Below are 18,253 nucleotides of genomic sequence, written 5' to 3' on the forward strand. Positions count from 1 at the left end.
TGTCAGCTGTTCGTCGTCAATCGTTCATTTTACAGATGATTCCATTTTTTTGGACATCCAATGCTTGCCGCATGCGACAACTTAATCTGCATGTTCTCCTCTGATGCTGACATGTGCTTAATAGCCATTTGTTGTGCAAAATTATAATAATGATAATGATTATGGTTATAGCCAACATTACGTGTGAGATGCAATTATATTGAGTACGATGCTCGAAGGACGGAGCGTAAGTACAAAGAAACACCTGAGCACCATCTGGGAGCTTTGGTATGAAGATTGATTCTCTTATGTACCTTTTTTTTGGGAAATATCATTTTTGCCAATTAAATTCCGAGCCCTTCTAGGTGAGGATTTATTTATGAAGTTTTCTTAATTTAATTTACAATCCATTTTCCTTCATTCGTGGTTCGAAGTGTACGGGATACCCGTGTTGCACTAAAGAATGAATTAATTTGTCCTTTTTTCCGGCAGCCACAACGACCGATGTTGTGTTGTATTTCGAAACAACACAATCGCCAGCTGACGAAGAAACCACGCATTTTGATAAAAACGAAAAGAAATATCGAGCTCCTCGTATCCTTTTCATATTCTATCGTCTAAACGAGCTTCCTTGCACCACAAAACCAATTCGAACAGCTGACTGGGGTCTCAAATTGCAGCGAGATATAAAACAGTAGAAAAGAAAATCCTCTTCCACGCGCTCGAATGCAGCCCTCCTTCCGGTGCATTCGAAAGCGCATCCAATCGAGGGCACTTGCCTTTGCCTGCCGCGTCTTGTGATAAAATTAAATGAATTGGTAACTTTGTGGTGGAATTGATGGGTCGATGCCTTTTTTTTCTCTCTCTCCTCTTCTTGCCCTCTCATAAACGATCCCAACCCCTCCGGGGAAAGGATCTCAAACCATCGAGAGCCACTTCCAGCCAAGTCGATTTTGCCTTCTCGACAACCTGACGCAAAACCCGGACGCCGCTATCAGTCGGGGTCGTCTGTTTTTATTGCGCTTCCTTCCAACCGAAGGATCGCTCTCCGGACATTGCGGTCAGGTGTTCCCTTTGCCACGAACTCGATTGCACCTCCCGGCGGGTGTGTGCGTGTGTGTGTGTTGCTCGTCAAGAAATTTCGACAGCAAAAGGTGCCGCGTGACCGGTGGTTTCGCCGACAGCAGGCGGCTGAGCAGCCGGCATCGGCAGCTGTTTTGTTGCTACGCTATCCTGTGTAACCGTGTTTCCTCCCGTTTTGTTTCGGGGTAGAGATGTTCTTCAAAACAGCAAAGCTGCATTTAGTGACCTTTGCCTAGCCAGTGCTTCCTGTTTGCCGGTCGCGCTATATCGCTACGTTTAATTAATGTAAATGTTTTCAAATTATAACGTTCTCCCGGGAGGTAGTTTTTTGTGTGATTAATTCAGGCATTTTTCGCTCCGGAAAAAGTCCCCATACCGCGTGGTGTCCAACAGCGAGATAAATTAGCGCCAACGTGCGTATTATTCACCGGTAGATGATAGCTTTACGTCATCGTAGCGAGAACTTGATATGCAAACTATCCTCGATCCTTCGTCGTTATCTGAATCAGCTTCAACAGGGTGCAGGAAGTTGAGATTGACACACTGATGACGTGGTAGAACTTACACAGGCTTACGTTAGAACCAATTTTCTGTTGGAAGGTCTTTTAATGAATCATGCTCAATGAAACTTTTGACTCGTAATACGTTGTAGCCATCTTGCAAGAATTTAATTTCCAAGTTATGTAAACACAATGCACTTAAACATGCCTGAGCCACAAAAGAAGTAAACACTCTCGTGCTTTAATGTTATTAAAACCAAAACGCCGGACCATTGTTTGCTGTCGCACGGAAAACAAAACCCAAAAGGATACCTCTGGGTAAACCGCGCATTCTCTTCGGTTTTTTTTGGAAACACGACCACGACACCGAGAACAAACAAATGAGTTCGTGTTTGCGCATTAATCATTCATTATGTGATTATGCCATTGTCAGGGCGAGAGCCCGCCTAGACACGCTGTTTTAAAGAGGGGCCTCTCTTCTGTTTGCCTTTCTCACCCGGCACAAAATTGCGCGCAAGGAAAGTTCAATTAGTAAAGCGAAAGAGGAAGACGCGCCGGAGAAAGGACGACACAGTGTTGTACGATCCTTGAGCATAGTGCAATGGTAATGCATTTTCGGTTCGGTAGATATACGGTGGTAGGTGGCTTTTATTTATTCATGCACTACGGTTTGTGGCGTACCAGAAAGAGAGCAAGAGAAACGGAGGATCTTCTGTGACCCCAAAGGACCCTTCCTTGTCGACAAAGGACGTGATCCAATCAGGATAAAAGATCTATCGTGCTCCGTTTCGTGCGAGAAAAACTCGAAACTCTTGTCGCCGGTGGATTTCCGTAGCCTGTTTTTTTTTGTGTTGATTTTATTTGTGCTACAAATTAAACTCAACCCACCAAATACCTTGCAGGATGGGAGAAAATTATGCCCGGAATTCCTTGTGTACTGCCGATGGTGGTCCCCCTTGTATCGCACATCGCGTTCCGGTGAAAGGTGAATCGTGGCGTATGAATGTCTGGTGAATTCCACCGCAGGTTGGAATGACAAAGAACATTATGGGAACGTTTCTTCTCTGCTCAGCGACCTCTATTGGCCCCGTTTGCCTTCCGGCGGGTTCTACCGAGTGCATTTTAGAAATGCAACACGCTTCCTCTGGTGGCACGATATCGGAGGGCCTGCCAACGACATGTGCGCCCCGCCGGGTGGTACTCGTCGGTATTGCGCAAGAGCGTAAATGGGCACATCGATAAATAATAATTATTATTATTTATCTTCGTCAGTGGCAAGAGAGAAAGAGAGACAAGAGCATTTATGTGACGTGCATACGTGCCGCCACTTCACTTGTGTGTGCCCTTTTAGCGGGCACTTTATTGTCGCTACAGTCGTGTGCAGGAAAATGTTCTCGGTGCATTAAAAGTGCTACTAATGGATGATATAAATTCTAATTGAATGCTTTCCCTTCCCTAAGCTGGGATGTAATTTCTATTTTCAATCAAAGCATAAGTTAGAAGTGGGGTTTCCAATGACCTTTATTTATTTGTCTGTCCTTTCCGTTTCTTTTTTTAATTAATATCAAAATCAGACAACAAATAGCCATTGATTTATGTTTTCAATCTTAATGCTGTGTTTTGTTAGCGTTTAAATTTTTAATGAATATATTACATGAATTAAATATGACTTGGTTAACTGAAGGTGTTAATTGTTCAAAGCATGTTTAAATGAGTAAAATTTGCTTTCAATAGTAGCACATTAGTTCCTTGAAAATTTTATAACTACTTGTTTTCGAGTTCATTAATCTATTAGCTTTATATTTTGATACTTCATAAACGCTTGGCTCCAATAAACTTTGATTAAATGCTTCCAAATTCCATGAAAAAGGGCCGCGCATTGTGTTTCTGCTTTCGTCACTGTGCAGACGACCGTAAACCACCCCCTGGGCGATGTTTCCATTGCACCGACGTACGGGAGATGGCCATCTCTGTGGGGGGAGGAAAAAGGACGCGCCACGTTTATTATAGCCACGTGCGTTTGTGTGTATGTTCGCGCTCGCGCGTTTGTATGGCGAAGGGTACAACCCGAGGCACCGCTTGATGATGGCACATTATCGAAAATGGGTTTTATTTGCTCGATAAATGCCGTTGTCGAGGCGTACGGCCAAAAGCCCAACCCGGGTCCGGTCTCTTTCTCCGTCATTGGGGTTCAAATCGGACCAAAATGGTGCAGCCCGGTGTGGTTGCCTTTTCGTAGGGTGCCTTTGTGCAGTACCGAAGGTGGGGAGGGTGCAAATACCCACCACCAACACCAAACCCACCCCTCCCTACATTGATGCGCAAGACGCAGAGCATAACCGCGGTCCTTGTTTGGGTTTATGCTTTATGCTACGCGAGCCTCGTGTTTCGGCCAACGGTTTGGGTTGTACGTTCATTTATTTCGGATTCCACAAACGCGGATGGGTTTCCGATGTGTGGTGTTCCCAATATCGGGAAAACCACCTACGGACTTGATAAAAGGACCACAGAGACAGAGAGAGAGAGTCCATTTGAGATGACCGGACGATAAAGTTGCGGTTCCTTTTCGCACATTAGCACGTGCACACGCGCGCGCGGGGTCCATGTTGGGCTTTTCGCTTCATTTCGGAGATTTTAATGTTGGTTTATTACGCGGTTCCTCCCGATATTGCAGCCATCGCGAACTACTCTTCACGGGGGCATGCGGGTGTCCTGTGAATGGGTGTACATTTGCTTGACTTTCGGGCGGCATCCTTCGCGCGCGTTTTTGTCTCGACTAAATCGCGTTCCAAATTACCGGAAAGGAGTCGCGATGAATTTACGATCATGTGTGTTCGCGCGTATGTATTGTGCAGAAATTGGGAGGAACATTGCATTCCATCCCGCACGAAATTGGTCAGATGAGAAATAAATCTTTACGATCAATTGTCCATTGCAGTTTGTCCTTACCGGCGTGTGCACCCTTTCACTTTATTATGTGCTGGTGCTTTTGGCAGAATTAAAGCATCTTCCCCCAAGCTGGCTAACTGTTGTTTTTAATTTGATTTAATTTTTTCGCTTAATCTGAAAAAAGGAAGGCTAATTAGTTGCCCAGCAACTGCACCATATCTGGAAGAAGCTTACCTTTTATATGTTCAGTGTTCTTTTGTGTGCTTTTCTTTCGTTTTTCATCTGCTTTTGGAATAACCCAAGGCAGATATTATTAATTCTAGTACTAACAAAATCGAATTCGGCCCACTTTTTCCGTTGGATTGCTGCAGCTTGCATTATTCCGTGCCGTAGACAGGCTTCTGCTTCATATCCAAAGAATATTCATGGTGTTTTTCTGCTTCAAAATTCATCCTTAACCGTTGCCCTTGTAGGCATTTGAGCGCTCATTTCGAGTAAAAATAAATCAAACCCTGGCTTTTTCTGGCGGTATAGACGTATATATTTTTTTTTGGGCAATAATAAAGTTTTACCGAACCGACAGCTGTATTTTCTTCGGCCGTTGCTGCGTCCCAGGTTTCGTTTTCCCGCTACAAGAGCTAAGAGCCCTTTTTTTTGCTCGCCTTTGCACTCTATTCCTTGCCAGGTTGTTTCGCATTTTCAAGTTCTAGCGACCGATTTCAAGCACGGTGAACGGCAACGTGCGTGTGCTTGTGTTGCTTCTGGAACGATTTTTCTTATATCCCCCTTGCGGGCTGCTTGTATTTCCCTTCAAATCGCCTTCGGGGACCGGAGACCGGGAACCGTTTGCCATCAATCCAGCTTTTTTTTCCAAACGGCATCCTGGCGGGCTGGCAGAGGATCGTTGCATGAAAAATAATACTCTCCCGGGAATGCTCAAGGATACCCGCCGGTTGCTCTGACCACGATGGATCGATTTCCGCTCGCTGTGCCAGCTGCTCCGGTACACGGGGAAGAGGGTCCTTTGCTGCTTTGCTGGCTTTTGGAACATTCTCATGCAAGAGATGATTGTGTTCTACAACACCATGGCTCACATGTTGAGTCGCGCTGGATGGGAACAAATTAATTTCGATTCAACAAGTTGCTTGCGTTTGCTTCCTTGGAATAGAGAGAGGAGTGAATCTAAGGATCGCATTTGGCTTTGAAAAATATAGTTTTAGTGTTAAATCAACTAGACACGTGGAACTTTTAGAACTTTTAAATAACCTTACCATAAGATAATGCGTTGCATGGCTAGGTAACTTGAAGCTTTTGCCTGGCCTTTCGTAGGGGCTTTCGAGTTTTTAAGGCTGGTAATTGAATTTCCCTTCGCCGAAACAACACCAGGCTCCGACAACGGGCCCTAGAGTCGAGAAGGCAAAAAAAAGCTAAAATAAAAAAGCCACACCAAAACCTCGAACCACCTTCGAAGTTGAGTGGCCGAGCGATTGGCCACCTTTTTCTCTCTCTATCTGGGCCCTTCTGCTGCTGCTCCCTTTCATCCAGTAGGTGGCTATTTGGGCAGCTTTTTATTTCGTGGCCATAGTTCAAGAGCCAGCAGAGTGCGCTAGGAATGATGGGAGAAAAGGGAAAAAACCACCACCTCACGAAGAAAATTGCTTCATAATTGAATTTATGACAGATTGCTTCTCAACCATCCGTCCGCACCTGTACCTCCATCAACCACCCACCTTCTGGCATTCCCTTCGGGGGGAAGCCCATCCGAAGGGTTCATCAAATGCCGTAGGCTTCGCTAGCATGAATTCGACCTTATGCTTGCACTTCCATGGGCCCTAGCGTGCGAGAACGTTCCTTCTCTGGCACATTTCCTGCAGGGAGTTGATCATTTTAGTTCCTCCAAACCGGAGAAGCTGCTCCTGCCCGCTGCCTCGCTGAGGACGCGAAGTTCAACCCTTAAAGGGTCGAATGCCCTCACCACCGTACGGAACCTGGGGGGACCTGTCTTGAGGGAGGCATAAAATGGTTCATTAACTTTACGACCGGGCTCGTAAAACTACAACTTTTGATAGCAATTTTCTCTCCACACGGTTCCAAGCGAACCAGCTTCTTCGACCCAGGGCTCGTATGTCATTTGCCACAAGCCGAGCGTTTTTGTTCTTTGGTCGCGAGTAAAGTCTTGCATATGGGGGCCTACGCGGTTCCCTTTCGGCCTTACGTTTTTACACACATCGCGCTAGAAGCGTTGAATACAATGCGAGATGAATGTTGCCAAAGGGAAGGATTATTTTCACACCCCCTTTTTTGTTGTTTGAGCCCTTTCCACGCGGTGGAGGAGAACAAAAATCCACCACCATCTCCGAATAGCTGCTCATCGGAAGAGGATGGAGACTCTAATGAAATTCTATCGCCGAATGAAATTAACACCACCGTTTTCGGGTAGCAGGAATGTGCCCTCTCCCGGTAAGCCTAGCTAATTAAGCCGACTCAGAGCATCAACGATTGGCGTGTTATGGAGCGGGTTTGTTGGAACTTCGTTCCAGCTAAAAGCGTACGTTGATTGAGTAGTTATCGAGGGCGATTAAATTTGTCCAACAACGGCAGGTTCCCTCATGTTACACGACAACCGATAAAAAGGGGCCTCCCAATATTTATCACCGATGCTACAATGTATGCTCGTACAGTTGTCCTTACGAAATTACCTGCGAACGACGGGATGTGGCCGCGTTTTGCAGCGCCAATGTTTTAGTGCAACATTTTCACTTTGTTCAGCTGCGAAATGTCTCCATCTGCACCTCGCTCGCGATGGATGTGTGTAACACCGACGTGCGTGAAATGAGGAAGACATTTATTTTAATGTTATAACATCAACCAATCGTCCATTTCGGTTCTCCCTCCACGTTGTCTCACGAGTCGTAGGAGAAGTTTTTTTTAATGTAAAATTAATTCCTGTCGTCCAAGAAGCTGTTACAGCTGGCCCCGATGTTCGTTCATCTCCTGCGGCAGCAGCTGCACGCGTGTAAATGAGAGTCCAGTTCGAATTATTTTTATTTTTATTAATATCATCATGTTCCCGGCATTATCCTCTCCATTATTTATATTCGCTATCAAGGAAGCGAGGAGCCTAACTGTAGGGGTTATCAGCCTTATCGGCGATAAATGCAATGTGGTGATAATGGTTCGCCCTAACGACATCTATGAGGTTTTAATATGTCTGCTGTGGTGTATATCACAGGTACATGCAATTAATGTTTGATCGGTGTTTTTTTTTCGTGTGGCATGAATGAGTTCATTCTCTCCCTTCTTTGATTACGTTGACAGGTACGTTTGGTGTGACGTTTTGACGTTTGTTAGTTGGCAAATACGGTATGGAACTGGCATGTTGTCACGAGGCTTATGAGTGCGTTTCGAAACGCGAAATTGTGCAGGGATTAATTCAAGCCATCATTACGCGAAACAACCCGTTTACAAGGTGTAGACTCATAGCAGGCGCAGGCTTATCTGAAGCGATGCATATCTGTAGCCATCTGTCAGTTGCCTTATACGTGTTGGAATTGAACAAAAAAACACCCCAGCATGCTATGCAAACCTGTTTCCATGGAAGCTGGATCCAGAAGGGTATTGCAACAAGCTGGAGTGAATTTTTTTTGCTCTTATACACTGCGTGTGAATCATTTTGGAAACGTTTTTTTTTGCCTCCGGTGGAGCAGTCGCGTGAGCATATGTTGCGCCTTTTATGCACAATAACCAGCGGCACGCGACAACGTCATTTATCGCGGGATGTCTCCGCGTGTCTCTGTGGAGTTTAGCACATGGCTGTTGGGTTTTTAACCATTGACCAACAGTGCGCTTTGCTGCCTCCTTCGGCGATGGCTTCCCTTTTCCCCCGAATAAAGCGTGAAACAGCGGCGCAGATGTGTGTTGATAATTGTGCTGACATGTGATTTACAACGCGGGGTTGCGCGCATACTACAGTGGGGTAGCCCTAGCCAATCGGCCTCTAGCCGCGCGCGCAGCACATGTGTGCTCCTGGTGCCGAAAAACGGCTGCCAAAAAGTATGTTGTGCGCTGCTGTAAAAATATGTCTGCGCGCGGTGGCAAGGAAAAAAAAGGAGTCAGCGAAAGAAAACACACTCACACGCATCGGTTGGTTTGGCTGCGCGGCAGGCCAAGGAAAACAGTCGCTCCGCCGGATATCGACAGCTGTCGCCCTTGTGGCAGCGGGAACCATAAACATAATAGCATCTTCTCGATGTGGATGAACTAGCAGCTGAAGTCGCTTGCTTGCTCGCTTCGGGTTCGTTCGGTTCGGGGAAATTTAATGCGATTAATTTAATACATTTTTAATTAACTTCTTTGGTGTTGCTTTTTTGTTCTCACGATGTGCTCTCCAATGGCGCGTGTCGCTTTTGACATAACAACAAGCGCTATCATGAAGCTGTCAAAACCCGACATCCGTTGTTTGATAGATAGAGAGAGCCTGATAAGCAGCATGACGGCATTTATGCTTTTGAATGACTTTTCATCAAAGAACGAATTCATTATAAAAAGCACCCATTCGATGTGGAGAAGCCCCTTTTGAGCATATATATTAATCATTATCAATATCCATCTGTCATATTGACTATTCCGACTACTGCATTCATACGCGCATTACTCCCGGAACCATATCGCGATGTAAAATTGCAATTTTTCCGTAACATTCAACTCCCGGGTTTAATCATCCACGTCGAAATGAATTCATGGAGAGGGCCCTCTCGAGTCCCATTGAATTGTGAATAACCCCCACGTCCGAATGCGGGGTAGGAAGGCAAAAAACCATTTCGTTTCGCCGGCACGCAAATGTCAATGCGATGGTCGATGGTCATTGAACCCATCTCCCTGATGCAGCCCAGCTCGGCTATAGTGGTGCCATTTGAGCTGCATTTTCCGTGGTTTTCGTTTTTTCGTCCCTGCTCGCATTTATTGGTAATATTTGCCTCCTGCAGGGTTTGTGAGTGCGCACCAACGCATCCAAATCCTGAAGCACACACGGGTATGATAAACTAACCGATCGAGATCAAGAACGAATTTCCACGGGCGATTGCCGGATGACCCGGATGCATACGAGAGACCATCAATTGAAATAAACTCACTGGTGAATAACATATCATTTTATTATTATGAGCAAAATGAATGCGGGAGATAGGAAATAAATATATTGAATTGCTTTCAATGCTATTTGTGGTTTTTAGTTTTTCCTTCCATTTGCATAATTAAATTATTTGCTATCAGCCCCCCCACTGTGGGAATATAATATAAATATCAATAGAGCAAACCTTTGAAGTGGTTTTATTTGTTGGGTATTATGTTGCGGTTTTCAGATAGAATATCAGGATATTCTGCTGTGTGAATGTTAACCAGTGTTTAAAAAATATTGATCATTTCAAAAACAATTTAGAATAAACGCAGCATTAAAAGGATTTGTGTCTAAATAGATCTCCCCTCCTTTTTACATTTACATTTTCCTTCCTAGATTTAATTCATTTACTTCCTTTAGTAAGAAAACAATCCACCATCATTATTAAGCAGCTTTTATAGATTTCCTCTAACGATTCGCAATGGCACGATTTAAGACGATTCCCCTTATCCCTAGGTTTAGGCTACCGTGGTGGCATTACTTGCGTTCGATTCCCTACTCAATTAATTACACTAACGTCAATCAAGCCTGGAATTGATCGCTCACCGCGGGATAGGATTTTACGCTTCCGCTTTCCCCGTCCGGTTTCTCACCCCTCGAACAATCGCCCTGCGTGCCAACTGCTCTAAAAAGCGTACACCGGAAGCAGTTGTTCGCGTGCCTGCCCGCCATCAACCCCGCTCGTTTCGCCACGAAACTCCGTCAATCCCACGCTTTAATTAAAAGGCCTAATGTTGTGCGCCCGTGAGTCGGGGCCTCCGATCATTACGCGTCGTCCATCCGAGCGGCAAGTCCTGCCCAGAAAGCAAGAGAGAGAGAAATAGATCCTTTACGAGGTGTCCTGGGGTGGCTGATAGCTCTCCCTTGTAAGTTTCGCTTCCTTTCGTGCACAATTAGCTAGACGCCGGATAAAGCGAGGATGTTATTGGGTTTTCGGAACTCGTTTTCATCTGACTTCATTGCCTTTCCGGTTGGAACTGCGAACGTCCAACGTCCTTTTGGGTGCGTGAAAATTAGAAACGAACGGAGCGCGGATGGTTTTATCTTGCTTGGTGGTGGTGTTTCTTAGGTATTGGGGATCCTAATTGGGTGTGACTTCTTGAAGACTGCGTTAAACTTTGAACGTAAGTTGCTTGTCTATATTAAGTGTTTTATCCGTCAACCGTCGCATGGAATGTTGGAATTTAGGAACGAATGTTTCACTTGCCATCTATTCCTTTTTGGATTCAAGTGAATTTTTGCATGTGGATTCATGTACGCATATTTCTAATTTCGCAATTTTCGAAGTAGAAACACAGCTTAAAAACAAACTCTTTCGTATTTTCAGTCTTGCGTATTTTAAATCTAACCTAAAAATTCCTAATGTTCTGTTGATGTACCTTCCTTCCCATTTGACTGCTTTATGCATGTCCGTAATAACCTATCCGGGACGTTACTCTAAATACAATGTTCATGTACCATGCTCCCCGAAAAATGTACCATCCTGTGACGGTAAAGGATAATCCTTGTCCTACCGTTAGTGACGTTGAAAGATTTATGTTCACACTCCGGTTCGTTATTCCGTTGTGTCCATCACGCCTCTGAAGATAAGTCTCCCCCGGGAAACCCGCCTTGATATATGAACTCTCTAATGGTTGCCATCGAAGAGAAGTTTTTCCAGGTCGCACATATGCAACACGCATTATCCTTGTAGCGAAGGGGTCCTAATATCCTGCCCCACGGGGGAGCACTTCGATGACAAAAAAAAAACACCCGACCGTGTCGAAAACCCGTCAATACCTTCTTTTCTTTCCCTTTCGTCCTTGGCAGTGTGGGAAAGCTTCAAAGGATTAGCGACACCAAAGAGGGTGGGTTGAAACGATAGCAGCAAAAAAAGGATTGCCGTTTTTCGGGCCATTTTTTCCCTTACGCCTTTGCTCACAAAATCTCATCCGTTTTGGCGTGTGCGAAGGACTCTTTCGTTTCGCCTCTCCGGTTCCTTTCGTTACGGTCACACCACAGGAACCCAAATGGGCGCCATTTTGTTCGACCTCTATCGCCGAAACCATGCTGGACCACCCGCAGCACACCACCAACCCCCGAGGGTGGCCAAGGGAGAGAAAAAAAGAAGCACCAAAACTTATTCCACCGTTTCCCAAGGGAAGGCTTCCTGCTGCTGAGGTGCACCTTCCCCTTGTCCCTGCCCGCCACACCCGACGCACGGGCCCATTTGACATGGCGTCAATCAAATGGCTGCCAAGGGTCTCTTTCCCGCCCGTGTCCCGGTTCCGGCCAGTCGTTCCATTAATGCGGGCACGTGCATTCTTGACGAACTCATAATGCTTGCCCTCCCTCGTTGGTACGTTTCTTCTTCTGATGCGTTTTCTATCTCACTCTCGCTCAATCTGTTTTCACTCCTTCCGGGCGCGCTTTCCACTCGCCGTAAGAAGCGTCCGTCCGCTGATGACAAAACTGCATTAAAATCCCTCGCGGAGAGGGGTTTGATCCGAAATATAATGTATTCTAATCAGTGCGCTTATATTACGACCCCGGCGCCAAAGAGGGAAGGACCTCCTCACGCGTGTGTGATGCATCCGGCGGTCGGGGGGTGATGCTTCTAATGAAAATGCAATGCTGCGTAGATGGCATCAGGCGGGTTGGGGTATGCAACAATTCGTACGTGGGAGGGAAGAGAGGAGGGCTATCCCCCTACGGCGGTTTAATTATGCAAAACCCGGCAAATGCAAATCGTAAATTCGCGCGGGAAATGAAGCCAGAAAACCCCTTCCGGTGGGTTGCGAAGCCAAAAAGGACTCGTGGGGGGTGAGCTTGCCGGGATGTGATTTTGCAAATGGAAATCGTATTCTCGCATCGGTTGCTTCGGTTAGGCAGACTTCCGGGCATATTCCGTACGTATGTGTGTGTGCAGAATTTCCAATCAAATACGAGCTAAATGCAATTTTTGGTTCAAATATTTCTGTTTGCTGGCATTTGATCAGCGAATGTTTATATGCGAAATGCGAAAGAGTGAGTGGATTTTTTATCGTTTTTGCTTACGCAAGCGAATCGCGGAAAAGCCAATATTCGCACTGCGTTGAAAGGGCGGCTCATTTGAAGCCTCAAAAAGTAGATGAATCAGCTTGTGTGTAGATTATGCTTGTTCGTTAACTTTGCAATTTGTCTGTAACGCATCATAGCATGGGTAAATATATTTTAAAATGATTTCTGATCAAATCGTTTCATTTCACTCAGTACTGATGTATTGGATCACGTGGAATTTATCATGTAAATACTCTTTTTACTAGATCTTAATAGAAAAACGTTGATATGACTATATTTATTTGATTTACTACAATAATTTCTTCTGTATCAATTTATTTCAATATTTCAACTGAAAATTTTGAGTGAGTTTTATGGATAAATTTATGGTTTATGAATAACTCAACCAGTGGATGAATATTTGTTAATTATTTAGGAGAAAATTTATCACATTCTTCCAACGAAACAAACCCAACACTGCCGTTTGTCAATTTGCTTCGACTTAAACGATCGCTTTTCAAGTGATTAAGCGTCAATCAATACACCCGTCCAAGAAAAGGGGTCCTGCCAATTACCGCCAATCGAAATCAGAACACCAATCCAATCTCGATCCGTCTTTGTCAATCAAAAAGCTCGAGGGCTTCCACCGAATCGAACGGAAGAGAAGAGTGTTTTCGTGGATCGTTTTTCGTTGGAATACTTCAAAATCCGCGAAACTCGAGACACATCAGCCAGAGACAATCGCAGGCATCTCTGGCTTGCTTCCCAAAATTAGTACCCCCAGTTTGCTGTCGTTTATGTGGCAAATTGTTCCTGCCGTTTTTCGTGTCTCTCGCTTTTTTTTACCAGCGCGAAAACGACACGACGAAGGGTGACGAACAAACAAAGCGAAAAACCACACGACTCGCGAATTAGTGGGTCTTTCGCAAAGGCACAGAAGACAAGACAAAAAAAAAATAATCGAATCTAAACTCTCGATTTTCGCACTCACACCCCACCGAGAGAAGGCCCCCATCGAGAGTTGCTTCCTTTCCAAGCTCATTAAAGCCAACAAAAACCCCGTTTTTGGGACCAGCCAAAGGGAGGGGCGAGTGTCCATGTGTGTGGTACACTATTTTGGACTGTTTGTTTTGATTACTTCGTTCGTAGACCCGTCCTAGACCTAGCCGGTGCCGGCGTCGACATGTTGGTTTTATTTTTTTTGGCAAGCGCTAGAGCGGCCCAAATTTTGGCGGATTAGCAGCGCGCGAATGTGGTTGACGGAAGTGTCGAGAGAGGACGGACCGGATAGCGGGGTGTTGTTACGCGTTTTTTTTTTGTGTATATGCCACCTCCCCCCTCCCACCACCCATCCACCGCCAAAATAGGCAACAAAAGAGGAGTGAGTCTCTCGCCATGACCGTGTACAATAATCGTGTCATGGTCGTGGGAATAAATTGCGCACATCCCCCGGCCAGTGTGGTGTCGTTGTGTCTCGCTCCAAAGCACCGTTGTGCGGGTGCTTGCGAATAATCGGCGAAACGGTAAAATAAATATCCGCGAGTTTTTCTTAGCTTGATTTTTTGTTTGTTTCTTTCTCTAACGCGCGAAAAACGGTAGCAACGTCCGGACAAAACCGGGTGTCTAAATCTAAATCTTATTGCTTCCCGTTGCCGACGGATGATGAGGTGTTCCGGTTATGTTTTTTTTAGGTTTTTTGTGATTGTTGCGGCGATTATTACATCTCGTTTTTCACCGCGCCTCTGTTTTGGTCGCTTGCTTCGTGCGGATGAAAAGGAGAGTGATTTTCTTCTGCAATGCGAAATTAAAGCACCGGTTGTGTATTTGCTCTCTCATTAGGATGGAAAATCCGGCCTCAATGTATAGCGTTTAATTTGTTTTTCTTTGTGTCTGCGTTTTCTTGATGGATTGCATTTTGCTGCCCAGTGCTGCAGCGGAGAGCGTCGAATAATGCATGATGCAGTTCCGTAGGGAATTCAATGCTAATAATTCAGGTCCCCATCCTATGCAGCCGCTCACACATTCGGTTCATGAAACGCTCATTAAAAATACACGCTCCGTTTTTGCATAATCCATCCGAGACCAACCACCCGCGTCTGTTGAAGGTTAACGCATCCACCCCAGTTTCCATTTGGAGGGTGGTCATTTACGTGGAAGATTGAACGTGTGTGTGTTTCTGCTGCAAACTTCTGGCTCGCGCTTGGGAAAGGAATAATTACGGTACGTTTGGGGACAGCGAGATGACGCTGGATCATCTCCTCCCCCTCTCTGGTTCGTTGTTTATTGGGAAGCTTCATCAATTTTCCATTTTTCAAACTGACCTGTAGGGGGAAAATGACTAAATAATAAAGCCACACACACACACACACACATATCGTCCCTCTGGCTTTGTCTGGGGCGCAAACAATGCACTCAGCTGCAAGAAGGTGCATGGCTAATGCCACCCCCGGGAGAGTTATATGTTTTAGTGTTCTCTTATCCACCCTCTGGCGGGCTTATGATTCGGTTTTGTCCTTCCCACGAGAGTATTGCAGTGGCGAGAACGCGCGAGGGCCACGCGTCCGTTGGCCCTAATCAGATGTGCAAATTTTCCGCAACAATTTCCTGCACATTTTGCGATTCTCGTTGTTGAGGCACAATTTTGCAGCATACTCCCCTTTGGATTGGTTTTTGTGGTAGCGACAGTGTGGGGGTGAATTTACTGCATGCAAATTCAGCATCGCTTGCGCTGGTAAACAAAGCCTTGCACTCGGTGTATCCCTAATGGTCCTCTCCATCATCTCCTTCGAAGGGAAGCAAACCACAGCACGCACATCCGGACGAAGCGTGTTCCCAATAAAGCAAACGAAGTATTCCATGACGTTTTTCCCTCGTCTCCGTTTTCGACATAAAGTCAACTCGAGGTTTTCACTGCGTACGGAAAATCCCGGCCAATCCATCCCTCACAACTAATCCTCCTCACGCTGGCGCGTGTGGCCGTGGTAATTTGAATCGCTTGACCATTGGGAGGGCCGAGTTGTCGCTGTTGGAAAAGCAAACTGGCTTTCCTGTGATCCCCCAGTCGAATGATTTCCATTTTCCAAAGATACACACGCCCGGTCGGTCAAGTTTTTCCCCCTTTTGAATATCTCGCTCTTTTTCTCGTTCTCTTTTTTATCACAAAAACAAACAAAACCTACTCGGGCGGGGAGAGGGACACACTGACTGAAGCGTCGAAAACTATCCCCTAGAGAAAAGGGATGCGTCCCCCTCGTTTTGCTGTCGCGCCGTTGGGCCGTGCTGTCGTAAATTGTCGCAAAAAAAGGAGATTTGTGTGTGCCCATCGTTCAATAACACCGTCCGATCGATGGCCCGTCGTTAGCAGATAGCAGATGGGAAATCGAGCAGGAAATAGCGCAGCATCCTGGTGCTTATGGCATGTTTTTTTTATCCTTGATTCATGGCATCGATTTTGGGATGTTGTGTGATTTGTTTCTTCGTTTATTTTCCATCAAAACTGGGTAGCAAACTTTCGCTAACAAGGAACATATGTACCGTGAATATGTATCGTAACCATTTATGGGCTTTTTTCCTCTTGCTCTCTGTTCTCTATGAATATTCAAACGGCACACCGAAACATTGTCAATTCACGCGTACTGTGACTCGCCATCGTGATCAGGGTGCTTTAACGGACGCGCACGGTTGCTTCACGCGAGAGAGTCCACACGTATGCGCGTCCCAATGTCAAACAGCTTTATCACCGTCAATGACCAGCTGTCAACTGCCAACTGTCAAACGTCCGTTGCAAGACAAGGGATGGATGTCCCAAAATGCCCCTGCCAAAGTCGGTATTTGTCGTATGCATGATTAATCTAATTGTAAATCCAGGCCATTTGCACAGGGGGTCGTGAAAAAAGACGACGCTGCTTGTCCACTGTACCATTTATTATCCTTTTTTTATGGTCCTTTCTTTTATCGAACAGGTTGTTTCCCCGTGTGTGGGGGCTCGTTCTACCATGTTAAAACCAATTATAAACCGCTTAGAATGGAATTATGGGACAATAACTCGAACGAACTTTTACACACTCTCACGTGTGCGCTTTGTCCCTTCATCACCTTCTGTTATACTGTTCAAACCGTTTCCTCAAGGTGCGTCAAATTTTCCTAACGGAAAATGTGTCCGCGCGTGTGTGTGTGTGGAAGTACCTCGACCTCTTCCAAAGTGGCCCAGATTATACCCTTCTGGTGCAATAGCTTTCCCACCGAGACCCTCAAGTCTGTCAGAAACAACCAAAAACCAAAAAAAAAAGAGAAACAACATCTTCCGGAAGGGCCAAGGGTGTCGATAATTTTATTCGGTGTGATCATAAATTTAAAACTCACCCATTGGCGGCGCTTTACTGCTGTTGTACCCTCTCTCTCTCTCGTCTCTCTCCTTCCCCGGTAAGAGCGTCACGTCGTGTCCTCCCAAGGATGTGGCCGCGCGAAAGCGGTGTGAAGGAAATAAGAGGCGTCCCTTCTTTTCTCTCGAGGTGTTTAAGACGGTGGTGGTGGGTTCCGGCGTTACGTGCCGCGTTCACCTTGACCCGGTGTGATGGCGCACCGGGTTAAATTATGGCACCCTCGGTCGAATGTCGGCAGGGATGAAACCATCAGCATGTGTCGGTGATCACCTCTTTTCCGGTGGAGTAAAGCCCCGTTGGCGAATGTTTCTTTTGGAAATAGCTTGGAAGGGAAGATGATGATCTTTGGCAAGCTAGAATGAGAGGGAACTAAAGTTCAAGACTCTTTATTTACTCAATATTTAAACAAAAAAAAGGCAGCGTAAAGGAGAAAGAGAGAGATATTTAAAAGAATCTCCATTCATTCCATTACAAGCTGATGCTTCTGCTGTGTGTTCGGAATTTTTCTTCTCGCGCAAAACACTCGTATCCATTTATACGTGCCTCTCAGAATCTGTTAAAGGACACTCCAACCGTAGCGAAGGGAATTTAATCGAGCCGGGAGTATTCAGCGCACGTCCCGACAAAATGCAATTGGACGAATTCCGGCATCGGTCCAGGGACTGCTGATGAATAAAATTGCGGTGTCTCCACCGCGTTTGATGTGGGAGTTGGATGCCGAAAGTCTGTGTGTGTGTGGAGGCTTAGCAGCAGAGGGTTTTTGCGTTGTGGTTGAGGTTACGGGACATGCTTAGAACCGCAACTTAATGTGCATATAATATAGATTTGTTGTACAGAGGCTAAAATACTAACCTTTTTCTTTTTTTGTTTACTTTCAGGTATGTATTTTTCATTTCCGAGGACAGTTTTTCCCTTCATGACACGCCAATCCAGAACTCGCACGTGAGGGTGAGCAAGCTAGTCTAGAAATTTACTACATTTAAAACCGGGACGCGGTTTTTCGTTCCATCCTTTTCGCTTGGTCGCAAAAATACTTGAGGGGTGAAGGGATTGCGCTAGGTGCTTTTAAATTTCAAGGATCGTTTCTTCCGTTCCGTTTTCCTTCCGTGCTGACCGGACTCTATCGCATCGCAGCAGGAGGTAGTATATGGCAATTTCAAGTGCTGGCAACAGTCGATTTCCTGTTCCTGCCATCATCCATTTCGTCCGGGCGGAAAAAGCATCTC

The 18,253-nt window shown here is 45.6% G+C and overlaps 1 long non-coding RNA gene across 1 annotated transcript in view; it reads left to right on the plus strand.

Moving 5' to 3' along the window:
- Positions 1–18,253, plus strand: part of LOC128730599 (uncharacterized) — a 55,547-nt gene that overhangs the window by 6,227 nt on the left and 31,067 nt on the right. The window lies entirely within an intron of this gene.

Source organism: Anopheles nili, chromosome 2, assembly GCF_943737925.1.
Source record: "Anopheles nili chromosome 2, idAnoNiliSN_F5_01, whole genome shotgun sequence".
In the NCBI taxonomy this organism is placed as follows: Eukaryota; Metazoa; Arthropoda; class Insecta; order Diptera; family Culicidae; genus Anopheles; species Anopheles nili.